General features: G+C 40.9%; 1 protein-coding gene across 1 annotated transcript in view; it reads right to left on the reverse strand.

Annotated features, from left to right (window-relative positions):
• The window catches only part of LOC107302913 (monocarboxylate transporter 2), a 231,803-nt gene that overhangs the window by 91,506 nt on the left and 124,086 nt on the right, over positions 1-16,211 (reverse strand). The window lies entirely within an intron of this gene.

Below are 16,211 nucleotides of genomic sequence, written 5' to 3' on the forward strand. Positions count from 1 at the left end.
TAAATTCTTATGAAATGAGAGTACATTTACATGTTGCTTTCATAATGTAACAAATCTCTTGGGAAAAATCAATACACAGAGATTTTCTATTCAGGCAAGAGTTCATAACCAGGTTGTTTTTTTTTGGAAATCCCCATGACTTGTAGAAGCATGTTACCTCATAATTATTTAAAATACAAAGCAATTTACAAAATAATTAAATCTGAAGAATCTTGTCTCCACTGTTCTGTTTTTTCATATCAGTAATATGCAAGTTACTTAATAAATACTAATATGTGGTTTTAATACAAGGTGCCATTTAGACTAGGTGATGATATCACAAAAATATCTGCTGGTTTCTGTGAAGCCTACATAACATATGCACAAAATGTTTTAGATTTTTGTCATGAAATGTGATTTTTTTCACAGCAATTGGTTAAGTCTTTTGATCAGTGCCACCCTGAATTCATTTGGCTTTTATTAATCAGATCTACTACTTCAACTTGCCTTGTGAATCTGTAAAGCCAGCAGCAGTCAAATAATGATAAACACTTTTGAAATTGGATGTACGTATTTTAATTTGGATACCAAATTCTCCATTTTGTACCTACGTATTACAAATTATTGTTACTGATTTTGGGCTTTCAGGATTGACTGCCTGAAACAAGGAGACAAGAATTAGGAAGAGTAGCAACAGGAGTTTCATAATCCCATTATATAAAATATACCTCTTTTGATTCCAGAACTAAAATATAACAGTTGCTCAACTATTTCTTGACATACACAAGTTTAGCAATTTTACAATAAGGGATATATTTGAAAAGAGAAAAAAAAGTCAAAAAATGGAAAAGTCCAATAAATATATTTATGTTTCCAATAAAATAAATAGGTATTATATCATCTCCTTTAGATACGTATAGTACTGAAGGGTGCTAGTAGTACTGAATAATATAATATGGCCAGAAGTACTATTAATATTACTGTGTATATTATAACAGTACAACATCAAAACCTATTTTTCTCAATTATAAATATGTGAACAATTTTTTATTGAATCACTGCCATTTATAGATGTGAATTCTCACAGACAAGCTAAATTGAAGAAGGCTATGCATAAGGGGTAATTCACTTCCATGAAGATTCAAGTGAAATACCCACTAAACTGCTTGGTAAAGCAAAGTGCGTTCTCATTTCTGAGAGTGACGCAAACTTGTTACTTTGATTTATTCTCCTTTGTATTCCTCTTATCCTTCTGCTCCAGAGCTACCCATAGGGGTTCCAGGCCGGCCATCTTAGGCAAACACTGGTGGAATCTCTGCTGCCTGCACAAAACTGGCCAAAATTCTACACACCAAAATTTTCTACACACTTTCAGGCAGGATAACTTCAATGCTGTCCTGAAGGTTGAATGGAGCCATCTCACACACTAAGGGCACAAAGTGGTTGAAGAAGACACAATTTGGTTAGTGGAGGTACATTGTGTTACTTCTTTGTTCTAAGCAAAGCAAATCACACCACTTTTATGGCAATGAAGCAATTTTGAATGTCTTTGAATATAATCATCCACATTTTAATACTGCTTTTAAACACTTTTCTTCTGTCACCAGCACTTAATATAGAATGTGTCTGCTAATGATGGCACTCTGCTTGTGAAATATCTACCTAGAAATTGGTTTCTGGTGCCTTGTGTCCTCTTTTCAGTACCAGGTATGAAGCTTTTTATATCTCTAGGACCTTAAATTGTAAAAAAATTATTTGATTTTTAGATCTAGCACATTCGTTTTGCTCTACAGTTTTGCAACTGGGTGGGGGTGCGGTGGGAGGAAGTTTTTTTCCTTTCACTTTAGTGTTCTTTGTTTTAGCAAATAAATGAGCTGCTTATATTAAAAAATTCCCTTTATGTCCAGATCCAGAAAAATGATTGCTAATGATTTCTAATTTATGTACACAGGTGGCAGCATTTTATCATAGAAGTATTTTCCACATGAATGATGGATAACAATCAGGGACAATAAACATGAGGCCATAGATCCAGGAATGGACACCAAAATTAAAAAAAAAACCACAAAGATATTTCAGTTCCCTTGATTTTCTGATTTTTTTTCCAATTTAATTAGATCAAAGATTGGTTTTTATTTCCCTCCCCCCCAATTTGTCTTTTACTGACAGCTACTGTTTGTATCAGATAAAAGAATATCATGGGGAAAACTGACATTTGACTTTTTTGTCCCTAAGACAATCAATGTGAAAATTAAGACTGTCCAGGCCGCAGACGTGGCCACACTACAGGTAGAGTGGGCCGTGATACACGAAGGAACAGTGAAGGACTGTGATTGATATGCCCTGGCAATACAAGCCTTAATCCACCTGGCAATAGTGGAAGATGAGACCTTGAGTTCCATAGAGGAAGGATTGAAGAAAAGAAAAAGAGCCTCTGACCTACGGAAAGCAGCAGTCCTTTTAAGATAAATGCGTAGCGCCCTGCAGACATCCAATGTGTACCATCTGCGTTCTAAGTCATGAGATGGTCTAGGGCAGAAACTCGGCAACACCATCTCCTGGGACCGGTGAAACAAGGAGTTCACCTTAGGAATGAAAGTGGGATCTAATCGCAGGGTTACGCAATCGGGGCAAAACAGGCAGAGATCCTCCCTGACCGAGAGGGCTGCCAGTTCAGATATGCATCTGGCCAAAGTCACTGCCACCAGAAAGGCAACCTTCATGGATAAGAGATTGAGATCACAGGATTGAAGTGGTTCGAAGGGCGACCCGGTAAGGGCCTGTAAAACCTTTGAAAGATCCCAAGAGGGGTACCGATGAACCGTTGGAGGTCTAGTATTAACTGCTCCTTTGATGAACGAACGGATCATCGGATGATGGGCTAGTGAGGAAGAGTCGTCACAATAATGTATTGTGGCCAAGGCCACAACCTGCCATTTGATAGTACTTGGAGACAGACCCTTATCTATCCCATCCAGTAAAAATTGTAAGACCTGAGGCACAGTGAGAGATGACATCTGGACATGATGCTTGGACATCCAAGACAGAAAATTCTTCCAAGTGGAGTCATAAACTCTATTAGTTGACGGACGTCTAGACGCTTGGATCATATCAATGACCCTGGGAGGATAAGTGTCCTCAGTCAGACGTCCCCGCTCAAGTGCCATACGATTAACTGCAACCATTGAGGGTCGGGGTGCCGGACCGCCCCTTGACTGAGCACTATTCAGCCTGGAGGTATCCTCCATGGGTTCGATACTGACAGGATCATGAGGTCGGCGAACCACGGGTGCCTTGGCCAATGAGGGGCTATGAGGATCACCTCCGCCTTCTCCCGCAGAATCTTGCGGATGACGGCCGGAAGGAGAGGGAGCGGAGGAAAAGCGTAGAGAAGGCCCCGGGGCCACGCTATGTGCAGAGCATCTACTCCATCCGACCCCGGTGATGGAAAGTGGGAGAAAAACCTTGGAAGTTGGGAGTTCGCTGCTGAGGCGAATAAATCCAGAACTGGATGGCCCACTCTGTGAGATACTTCTAGAAACAGAGCTGGATCCAGATGCCACTCTGAGTGATCCACCGTCACCTTGCTGAGAGTGTCCGCCTGCTGGTTGATAGCCCCCGAGATGTGATCCGCCTTGATCGAGGACAGATTGGTCTCTGCCCAAGAGCAGAGCAGTCTGGCTTCTGTCATTAGAGAACTTGATCTGGTGCCCCCTTGACGGTTCACATGGGCTTTGGCCGCTATGTTGTCCGTGAGGACGAGAACGTGCTGGCCTCTCACTTTGTGACTGAATTGACACAACGCCAGGTGAATTTCCCTGAGTTCCAGCCAATTTATATTGTGTTTCAAGTCCTCCTTGTACCATCTCCCCTGGGCTATCTGAGACGGAGGTGAGCCCCCCAACCAAAGAGACTGGCATCTGTGGTGAGAACGATCCATGATGGCTCTCTGAACTCTGAGCCCCTGGCGATGGCCCGAGAACTCCACCATCGGAGTGACCTCGATACTGGGGGAGGCAATCTCACCAGCCTGTTGGAGGATGTTAGCTTTCGCCTCTGAAAGGGGAGGAAGAACCACTGAAGGGCTCTGGGATGTAGCCTGGTCCAGGGTATGATGGCAATGCAAGAGATCATCTTGCCTAAGAGCTGGGAGAGAGTAAGGAGCGGAACCGCCCTGGCTCGTTGTACCTGGTGGACAAGGTTCCTGAGACTGGCTTTGCGATCTGGTGACAGGTAGACCATGCAGTGTGTTGTATCTATCACTGCTCCCAGATGAAGGAGCCACGTGGATGGGATCAGCTGGCTCTTGAGGAAATTCACTGAAAATCCGTGGTTCTGGAGTACCTCTATGGCAGTGGTGGCGAACCTATGGCACGCGTGCCACAGATGGCACGCAGAGCCGTTCCTGCTGGCACGCAGAGCCGTTCCTGCCTCCTTCCTCTTTGCGCATGCGCAGCTTTTTTCTATATAAACTAAGAAAGTTTCGGTTTCGGAGCACGTGGCAGAAAGCGAGACAGAGAACAAGCGGCAGAAAGCGAGAGAGAACAAGCAGCAGAAAGCAAGAGAGAGAACAAGCAAAAGCGGTAAGTTTCGTCTCTGGCTGCCTCCAATTTTGAAGACTTACATCTCCTTTTACTTGGAGGACTGGTGGGTGCCAGAACCAGCTGAGGCTGCTTGTCTTCAGCCATCTCGTTTGGGACCCTTCAGCGCAAGTCTGAGAATGGGTCGCAAGAAAGTTAGGGATTAATGTCCCAAAGTGAAAACTGTAGAACTGGTAAGACCAGTATGGGCCCTTGGCACGGTAATTAGGACCTGAGACCCTTCAGCACAAGTCTGAGAATGGGTCTGAACAAGGCTGGGAACAGAGTTCCAATGTGAAAAAACTTCAAAGACTGGAAAGACCAGTTTGGGCTCCTTGCAAGGGAGCTAAGCCTGAGACCCTTCAGCACAAGTCTGAGAATGGGTCTGGAACAGGCTAGGAGCTGAGGCCCAGTGAGAGACTGTAGAGACTGGTAAGACCAGTATATAAGCTCCTTGTAAGGACTGTGAAGCACAGTATACTGGTAGATAAACAATGAGTAGGCAGGAGAAATGAGAGAAGTAAGCTCTCAATGAAAAACAATCCAAAATTTTTACTATCACAATAGGCAATGTCAAGTGGATGTGTCTGAGGTGGAATCAGAGGTGCTTGGTGACTATCTCCACTAACTCTGCCCTCCTGAAAATGGCGGCCTCAGCCACATGTTGAGGCCAGAATGAATCAGAATCTTCAGGTCAAACTAAAATGAATTGTGAAACTCCCTTCACTGTAGTAAGGCCCTTAAAAGCCTCCAACAGCCTCTGAAAGCAGAAACACAAGCCTCGTGCTGAGTTTTCAGCAGCCCGGTAAATAGCAAAAGGGAGGAAGGGGGAGGGGTGGAGTGAAACCTCTAACAGCCTCTAAAAGCAAAAACACAAGCCTCTTGTGCTGAGGCTGCAGCAGCCCAGAAAATAGAAAAAGGGAGGAAGGGGGAGGGGTGGAGTGAAACCTCTAAAAGCCTCTAAAAGAAAAAACACAAGCCTCGTGTTGAGACTTCAGCAGCCCAGTAAATAGCAAAAGGGAGCAAGAAAGAGAATTGAATGATCTAAAGGAAGAAAGGGGAAAAATGTACAACCTGAGTCTGGAGATAAGAACCAACGCGTCTTGACTGGGTGAAGACTAAGTCGGAACTGGGTAAATGTGACCCAGCAAGAGGCGTGGCTATCTCACAGACTTAGTCTAATTGGGTAGAAGGGACTTCAGGAAACCCAATCCGTGGATTATCCATCCTTATGCTGGAGAACAAAGAAATTTAAAGCCAATCTGTAATCCAAGAACAGCAGACCAACTAAATACAAAGGCCAACCTTTCCCTATGGTATACCATGGATTGATTGCTCAAGAGCAACCTTCAACAACTATCTGTCAATAATTCAGCTTCATCAATGGTAAGGAAGGATTTCTTCTCTAATCTTTAATTATAATGGCTTATTCTATGTCTGCTAAATGAACTGTTTGATTCAGACTTAATTTAATTTTATGGCAATGCTCATAATGGTAATGTTGATTATTCAAAAGTCTTTGTGGTCTTCTCTAATCTTATTATCAAACTCTCTTATAAATTTTATGCTATTGTCTACCTTGGCCTTTTTAAGCAGTAGCCATATTATAAATGCAATTAGTTATGAATTAATGTTTTCACCCCAGGTTGTCAGAAATAGTTTAAGATTAAAGCTGACAAAATATCATTTTTCATTCAAAGATTTTCTGAAAAGCTCAAAATTGCCCCCAAAATGATTATAGAAATTTTCTATATTTGTTGTTCTGTCACAATGGATTTGCAGGAAAACATTCACAACAATATTTAAAAAAGAGAAACATTACGGATTGGTTGAAAAATATTGACTAACAAACTACATGAAACCAAAAAAAAATTAAGAGTTAAATTGTTAGGAATATCTGAGTTTAGAAAATAAATGCAATTTTTGTGGATTATGAAATCACAACCATATGGAATGCTTTACTTGGGGTGATAAACTTTGAAACTGAAAATTAATATATTCCCCTCAAGTCTTGACCATATAAAACATTCATTAGAAGTATCTATAATCTAGCATCGAATATTCCAGGATTTGTGGAATGAGGCAAAGACAGATGTAAATACACAGCACAGAAACCTTCGGTATTCCCCCTATTTCCAATCACTACATTAATATATTAATACATTTATACATAATACTTTCAAATATCAAGATGACTTAATCTGTCACTGTAAGAAATTGTGACTTTAAAAAGCAACAAGCACTCTTCTTTCTGCTTTTAAGTAAAGCCATTTTTATTTACACAGGGGAGCAAAAGCTATCATTAGAGAATACAAAAGATGAAGACCATCCTAATCTTTTGAGAATGTCAGAAGAACTCCCTCGAAGTTTTACAAATTACATCTGTATTTAATTCCTCTGATTCTGGAAGTAGATGATAACCATATGATATGTTTATTTTATTTATTTATCAAATTTATATGGCTACCCATCTCATTTATATGCAAGCCTGATCACCCTTAACTATAGCTCCTAACAGCAATAGCCAGCACAGCCAATAAGAAAGCATGCTGGCAGCTGTAGTGACACGGCCGATGGATTGTGGGGTTCTGCACCCCACAGCTGATTTTGCCCTGCCAGGGGACCCTAAATGGAGAGGCGACAAAGAAGGAGGGGCACCATGAGGATCACGGAACAATGGCAGTCAATCTGCTCGATCCAGGGGAAGCCCTCCAACCTGACAGGAGAAAGGCTAGCTGCACATCAGTGTCTAGCCCAAGCTACCAGCAGCCAAAGTCCAAATAATAATAACGGTGAACAGCATGCTTGAAACTGGGTGAGAATATCGATTTTCTCTCTTCTATTTTGTAACTAATTTCCTGGAAAACATCCCCAAAGCAAGATATCCTCCGAAAATGAGGGAGGGGACTAAATCCCCACCCCTCTGTAGACAGAAGTGATGAATTAACTTCTAAGGGGGAAAGAAATATACTGAAATGAAATTAATAACACTATAGTCTGGATAAATCTGAAAATTAAGAAAACTATTAAGATTTTACACCTTAAAGAGTTTTGATGAAATTATAAATAATAATAATCATTTGTTTGAAAAAGTTGAAAAATAAATAGTTACTGACATCTAGTGGAGAATCAGAGCATAGAACAACAGCAACTCTGACTCAGTAATTGGCAAGACACCCAGAAACAAAAAATAATCTGTTCCCTTGAACTTTAATAACCTTCAACCAAATAGAAAACAGCTGGGAACAAAGAAAGAAAACATACTGGGCCATCTATAAGCTTAAAAAATGTCTGCAGAAAAAGAAAACTTTAATTGTTGTCTAAGCTCAAGAATTGTTTGTAGAAAAAGAAAAACTTGACTAATTATTGACTAATCTTCTAGGTGGGAATTTACTAGAAGGCTTCAAGGTGGTTAAACATTCTGGACTGCAACTCTGACTGGTTGATAATTGATCCCTGAATAGAAGAATTGTTATAAAATACTGCTTTCACTGATGCCTTGACAATTGGAAATGCATTGGATTACAAAAACCATATATAAAGATAAGAACTATATAAGATTTGGTTGTTTGGATTTTGAGATTGGCTGGTTTGATAAGGCTAATTACAGAGACTATGGTACTGGTGAAAGATTATATTTGGAGGGAGGAGACAAAATGGATATTGCATATTTATCTAAAAGGGACAGGAAACCACACCTAATATTCCCTTCTGAAAGATCTAGCCTGGAACATCAGAGATCTGCAGGAGTAATACTCCAAGACAAGTACTTTTCAGAGGAAATGTATGCAATGCTATGACAGGTTCAAATGACAATAGTTTCAAACCATGATGAGATCAAAAACAACTTTGATGACATAAATGAGCACATCTTCAATCTAAACTTACAATTAAAAAACTCTCAGAAAACGACAATAAAGAATGAACAAACAAATCAGACAACAGAACATAAACTAGAAGAAAGTGACTTAAATAGGGAAGCTACAAAGGAAGAGAACTACAACTTAACACAAACAGAAAAAAATATACAAGATTTTACCACAACAATGAAAATGGAAAAGATATTTTATCCGTCAGGACTTCAAAACAAATTAGAGAATAAGAAAGAAGATTTAACAAAATTGATTATAGAGCTGCCAGGAAAATCATCAGAATCTGGGAAACAAAAAACTTGTTAACTTGTCCTTCTCACTCCCAACAACACTTACAAAAATACAGGAACTTCCTGGCAAGCGGAATATACTAACTTGAAAAGCTATTTGGCAAAAGAAGAAGGCTAGAGTTAGACTTAAGAGATCTGATTCAACTTACCAGATGGAGTACTACATGATTAAACATTTGTTTGAATATGGTTAAAAAATAGATAATTTTGGATATAAAGGGGCCCTATAGTAACAGGGATAAGAGATATAAGTAGTATAGTATTTTTACAATATATGAAATGTTAAAATACTGGGATGCTGTATGAGATTGGAAAGTTGGACATTTAAAGGTAATTAATTTTGAGAGAATTATGACCGAGAAGAATGATTTGAATACTGAGGGGGAATTAAGCTTAAATAAGAATTTTGAAAACAGGACATATAGTGACTTAACAAGATGATTTTTATAAATATAGTTGAAATATAAGCCATTCAGAAAAGATGTTATATGTGGATGTTATAGGATATATAAGTAATATAGTATTTTTATAATTTATGAAATATGAAAATATTGGGATGGTATATGTAAATGAAAAGTTTGGATATTTAGGTAATCAATTTTGAGAAAACTATGACTGATAAGAATGGTTTGAATACTGAGGGGAAATTAAGCTTAAATAAGAATTTTGAAAACAGGACATATAGTGACTTAACAAGATGACTTTTATAAATATAGTTGAAACATAAGTTAATTAGAAAAGATGTTATATATGGATGTCATTGTTATTTGTACAAACACAAAAATGTTTATATCCAACCTTGTATGCATTGAAAATATTAAGAATTATATTTATCTAATGTTAATAAAGGAGAATACTATTGGAAGAAGGGAAGATCAAGGAAACATACTATTAATTAATATATTGATCATGGAATTATAGAAATTAATCATCATTTATTGTCTTTTCAAATATATGAACCCAGACAACACGCTGTTTACTAAGCACTAAAGGTTGTTATTGTAAAACAGAGGTCCCCAACCCCTGGTCTGTGGACCGGCACCGGGCCATGGCATGCTGGAAACTGGGCCACAAAAACAAGCGAAGCCCCATTTGTGGAATGCAGGCATGTGAAACCACATCCCCTCTGGTCCGCAGAAAAACCTCTCTCCACAGAACCAGTCCCTGGTGCCTAAAAGGTTGGGGCCCTCTGTTGTAAAAGATCAATAAAATATATTAAAAAAAGAATGCACACTGGTTGTTCACATTCAGCAACATCTGAATTGCCACAAATTGCACCTATGTAATTTCGAGTAAATCATATGCTTAGCACAAAATTGGCAAAGGCAGCTTAAATAGTTTATTATAATGGCTTCATGATATTGATTCTGAAATATTTCAACATTGGATTTCTCTGTGTTGCCACCTTATTCAATCTAAATTCAGTTACTAAAGCTATGTGTAAGAGTGGAGAAATTAAAAGCTGTGAGTAGAAAACTATTTTAAGAACCTATCAAAAAACAATGGAACTAGTTTGGTGTAGTGGTTAAAAACAGCTGGGTAAAAATTAGAACACAAGTTTCAGTTCCAGTCTGTCTTTAGCCACAAAGCCAGTAAAGTGACTTTAGGCCTTCATTCTCTCTCAACCCTAGGAAAAAGAAAACGGCTCACTACTTCCAAAAACCTTAGCCATTGAGTAAGTTTTTAATTACAATGGGATAGCAGTAAATTTAATAAATAAATATAATAAAAATGACATCTATGATAAATCTAGACACACATTTTTGTCACACAATTAATCACATGGTACATTTTATTTTATTGATCAAAATGAACAGTTTTGAAAGTGTTGAATGAAAAATCTTCATCAGGGTCCAGTCCAAGCTAGGAATAAACAAAATGGAGACTGCTTTAGAAAGAAGGTTGGAGTTTATTGAAGAGCAGAACCACAAGACATGAGGCTCTGGAGCAGCTGACCACATGTAGCTGGGAGTGGTGGGTTTTTATACCTTCTTGGGCTTTTGTGTTTGGAGTTCTTCCTGTTTGAGGTTTTGTATTTCCTGTGTCATGTACTCTGACCTGAGCTTTTGAGTGTGTCCTTTTTGGTATTGGTGGGTTAATCCTATTATGTCCTAATGGTCATATCTTTTAGAATTTGGTGGGGTATGTAGATTTTAGGGCTCTTTGTCTTCCTAATCTCATCAGCTTCTAGCTTCCTGGCTCCATCCTTTCTGAAAGGACGATCACATCTGCATTTCTACAGATCTGGTTTCTGCTTGGGGCAGAGAAAGAGGGAGTTCGTTTCTGGGGGCTGGTTTTGTCTTAGATTTTTTTTCTCCCATTATTCCTTTGGATAAATATATTCTGCCTTTTTAATATTTCCCAAAATATTTCTTTCTCTGGGGGGGGGGGTTGACTTCCCACAGAAGGATTGATAAATATTGTTCAGTGTGGTCAGTCCTATGTAATGTATTATGTTTTTGTGATTTTTTTTCCCACTGGAATTTATTTTTGGGCTTTAGTCTTTTTTATCCTTTTTCTTTTTCTCCTTTTTTGTTTCTTTCTTTTCTTTTCATATATTAAATCAAGAAAAAAGTATGTAGAAGCAAAACAATAATTAGCTGTGATACCTTTCAATTATTATTTATGTGGTAGCATAATAGTTGGGCAACATTGTGGTCACAGATTTAATACCAGAAAAGCAATTGAAGTTTATCCAAACAAGCCATGTTTTGTGATAAGGCTTACCTATCAGCCTTTTTATACAATAATCATGCTGGAAATGTTCTTTCACCATCAATGCAATGTAAATATACTAGACTGCCAATCAGTACTCAGTAAGATTAAGTAAAGGAAAGACTCAGGGACCATAAGAGAGGCTGCCACAAGTGATATTACATCTTATCTCTCTCTTCTTCCCTCCCTTCCTTTTCCACCACTTTTTTTTAGAGGGACAGTGTTCTGTTTTTTTTATTTGCAGGATAAGAAAATAGATATGAGCTGCAGCCTCTATGACAGTGATGGCGAACCTTTTAGAGACTGAGTGCCCCAAAACTGCCCCCAACCCCCTGCCCACCCCCTTACTCCGCCCCCCACTCAGCCCCGTCCACCCACAGGGCCACCCATCGCCTCCATGGCCCACTGCAGATTGCCCAGGCAGACCTGCAGCACCATGGTAGCCACGCCCTCCGCCCACACCCCACAGCATCATCTGCACGCAATGCGGCACGAAGGCAGAGTATTGTTCCTGCTGCCCAGCTGCCATGCCCTTGGCTGTGCTGCTCCATGTGGACCGTGCCCGGGGGTGACTCTCCTCCAGGGGGGCTGCTGGTGAGAAAGGGGGCATGGGGGGGCTGCGGCGACAGCATGTGTGCCCACAGAGAGGGCTCTGAGTGCCGCCTCTGGCACGTGTGCCATAGGTTCGCTACCACTGCTCTATGACATTTGACATTTTTCAGTGTGCCTGCTGGCCTAGTAAAAATATGAAGAAAGGAAAGATGGAAAGATCATTAATTCATCACCTGGAAGATGTGGTAAAGGCCACGATCTTGAGTGGCTTCAAAAGGGGATTGGATAAATTAGATACATTCATGAAAGACTTTATCAAGGGTTTCTAATCATTGTTGCCTATGGATAGTGAGGATCCTATTTCCAAATACAGTAAAGCAGTTTTGGGAGTAACCCTTACCTCCTTCTTGTCAGCACAAGAGACAAATCTGGTTAACTATTATAAAAAGATGCTGGAATAAATGATTATTTGAACCATCAGGAATATTTGTAGTCATTTATGAAGAGTTATAAGGATCAGGAAAATCTAGTGCATTATTAGAACTGTGCAGAGCCACTCAAGGTGATGTGGTCTTAAACCATTCTTCTAAATTCTGACGCCAATTTTTAGAGTAGAAAATTTGTTTTATTTTTATTGGTTTTCAAATTAACATTTTACAATTTTCTACCTTTAAATCTTCAGCACCGACATCTTTAGATAAAAGCATTCCTATCAAATAAAAACATTTCTGCATAGGAGACTGTTAAGAGATTTCAGAAGTATCCTTGAAGAACAGTAATGAAACAAACAAACAATAAATAATAAATATAAAGTCATCAGCAAAAATCAGTTTAACAAAGAAAACTATGGTGAGCATAACCCTACTGTTTTCAATATGCTTACAGGACTAGTCAGCTAAATCAATAATATTTAGGGAAACTTTGAAAAATAAAAGAATGTTTGTTAAAAGATTTTCACTTTTTTTACCTGAAATACATCCAAGGTCCATCTCAGCCATTCAGTCATATCTATTTAGTGAAAGACCTGCCAGCTTGGGCAGGATCTAGTTATATTTCCTTTTTATCTATCTCCTCTAATCTAAAACCAATTATTACTATTTCCTGGGTCCTGCCATACTCCCAAGGGGGAGGGGGGACATGCAGAGGGGTTTTATTACTTTCACTTCCTCCATTCACTACAAAGTAACCTTTTGTTTATTCACCTCTACTAACCATTACAATGGAACCATTTGACTCTTACCCTATGTCCCTCTGAACTTCTCTTCCTTACTGGGAAACTAGAAAAGGGGGAGGGGTGAAAAGACATAGACCTTTGGAATCTGGTTTATTTCTCCATCGTCAAGATAAACTCTGAAGAGCTGGTGAATGATCGTGGAGCCGGTTTGATGTTATCTTTCATAGGTTTAACACCTAGAGAATTGCCGGCCTGAGTCGGCTGGAAGGAATGTGGGGAGGAGTTTGCTTAGGGACACTTTAAAACATCGATGTATAAGAGAATCCCTCAGATCCTGTCTGTTATGCCTACTATCAATTTCTTTTAATAGAAGTTCCTGTTGGAAGAGACTGTTTCCAAGAGTTCTGCTTTCTTAAGATGTGGATTGAAGTGGTTCCTTACATTAGACAGGATCTGCAGTAATAGTCAACCTGGAAGGAAGAACCTTGCTGGGGGACTTTGCAAAAATTACAATGTCACACGATGAGGCAGGGAAGGGAGAAAACCCCACGGAGAGGGAGCCTTCCCCCCGACCGAAAATCTGCCAGCTGTCGGGATCTGAAATATCATACTCCTCAGGAGAAGAGGTAGTCAATGGGAGTTGGAAAGAAAGGCGAGTGGGAAAAGAGATCGAGGAAGGTGACTCTGAGACGGGGCAGCCACCGACCAGAATGGAAGCAGGAGATGGAGAAATCCCTGCATGTTAGCGAAGATGAAGGAAGTAGTGCACAGCACTTGAACTGGATCCTAGAGAAAGCTATTGACCTGATGAAAAGAACCCTCGGCTCTCTAGGGGAGGAGAATTTTGAGCCCCGCGGCCGCACCAGCACCTGGAGCTGCAGCTGGAGAGACACTGAGGGGGGAATTGGAATCTGTAGTTCCGGGGACGTCTGCTGATCCAGTAGCGATCACTTCAGCAGCCCCCACTCCCTGCCAACCGGCAGATGGCGATCAGGATGGAAGACCATACCACTGATGGTGAAGGCACCAATCCATTCAAAGACTCCCACCGCTGGACGCGAAATTCAAGGGGGAGTCGACATGCTTGGGGTTTTTCCTAACCCAAGTTCTCAGCTACATGGAAGAATATGGGCGGCACATCCCTAGCGACAAAACCTGTATCCATCTCGTGCAATCCGCTCTGGATGGACCGGCCGCAGATTGGGTGGTGAACTTGCACGATTCCGATGCCCCAGAGCTCAACGACTTCAACCGTTTCATGTCCTCTCTGAGAAGGCATTTTGAGGACCTCCTGGCTGATCGCAAAGCCCATGAAAGAATCAAAATGGTGAGGCAAGGCAGACACCTGGTAGCCGAATATACGCAAGAATTCTGGACCACTGCCAGCAAGCTGAACTGGCTGGAAGACATCCTCCTTAGCCATTTCAAAGATGGCCTAAATTACGACCTATATGATGCTTGCCTACCCCAGGGGGACCCATACCAACTTGAGAAATGGTATGTCCTGGTGGAGGAAGCAGAGATCGACCTACTAAAGAGGCACCGCCGAGGAAAACCATGAAGCTGCTCGCCACCTGAGCCGACACGTGAGCCAGCGAAGTCACCGGCTATGGCCAAGAAGCCGACAGGCTGTTTCAAATGCGGGAGAGAATGGCACCGGGCTGTAGAATGCCGCTCGAAAGCCCCTCAGCACAATCCAGACCGATCACTGACCAGGAAATACGGGAACTTTCCAGCCAAGCCAAAAGAACGCGCCATGAGAGTGAGAGAGGCTGTGGAGCCCCCAACCGCTGCCCAACATGGGGAGGGAACTCCAGCCTATACCGCAGGGCCAGTGGACACCTCAGATGACAGCTCAGAGGGCGAACCCCTGGTAAGTGGACCCATCACAACTCTTCTCAAGACAGTGACTATATTAGCCCTCTCCATGCCTGAAGCTGTCAAAGTGAAAGCAATAATAGACTCTGGCTGCACCCGCTGCCTCATTAGCCCGCTGCTAGTGGGAAATTTGGGCATTCCGGTGAGGAAGCTAAAACAACCAATCTCATTTGGCCAGTTAGATGGGTCCATAGCAGGGGGAGTGCCAGCTACCCTAGCCACTTTACCAGTCCACCTATCCCTGGGAATCCATGAGGAAGACATAACATTTGTAGTGACCCCAGGCATGGAATGCCCAGTGATCCTAGGGCTGGAATGGTTAAAGAAATGGAACCCCCTGGGTAAATTGGAGGATGGAAGAAATCAATTTCCTGAAGGGGGACCCAACGGACTTAAAACACCAAGAAATCCTACCAAAATTAAGAATGGAAAAAGCGTCCATGGGAGAAGAAAAGGGGCAACCTGAAATACCAAAGGAATACCGAGACTTGCTGAAGTTTTCAGTGATGAGAGGGCGGATGAGCTCCTCCCTCACTGACCCACGGATTGTGCCACAGAATTCAAGCCCAGGGCAAAACTCCCGAAGCCCAGACTATACTCCATGAGCCCTAAGGAGAAGGAGGAAATGGAAAGATTCATAAATAAAAACCTAGAAAGCGGGTTCATCAAAACTGCCAAGCCTAAAGTGGCTGCCCCAGTCCTCTTTAGAGAGAAAAAGGACGGGTTTTTATGCTTATGCGTAGACTACTGCCTATTGAATGCAATCAGTGAAAGCAACCTATACCCCCTACCCCTCATGAAGGACATGTTACCCCACCTCTCAAAAGGAAGAATTTTCTCTAAACTAGATCTAAGGGAAGCGTATTACCGTGTTAGAATTAAGGAAGGAGATGAATGGAAAACTGCATTTAACTGCCCAATGGGGTGCTATCAATTCAAAGTTTTGCCATTTGGACTACAAGCCCCCCCCAGTATTTATTTATTTATTTATTTATTGTTTATATTTATATCCCGCCCTTCTCCTTGCGGACTCAGGGCGGCTAACAACCAGATAAAAATACAAAATATCAAAACTACAGATTTAAAACATAATTAAAAAACAAATATTCATAATTGGTCTAAGTGATTTAAAATTATGTTAAAACCCCCACTAAAAATTTTCCCCTAGGCC

The sequence above is a fragment of the Protobothrops mucrosquamatus genome, unplaced genomic scaffold (genome assembly GCF_001527695.2).
Source record: "Protobothrops mucrosquamatus isolate PMUCROS unplaced genomic scaffold, P.Mucros_1.0 scaffold_298, whole genome shotgun sequence".
NCBI lineage: Eukaryota > Metazoa > Chordata > Lepidosauria > Squamata > Viperidae > Protobothrops > Protobothrops mucrosquamatus.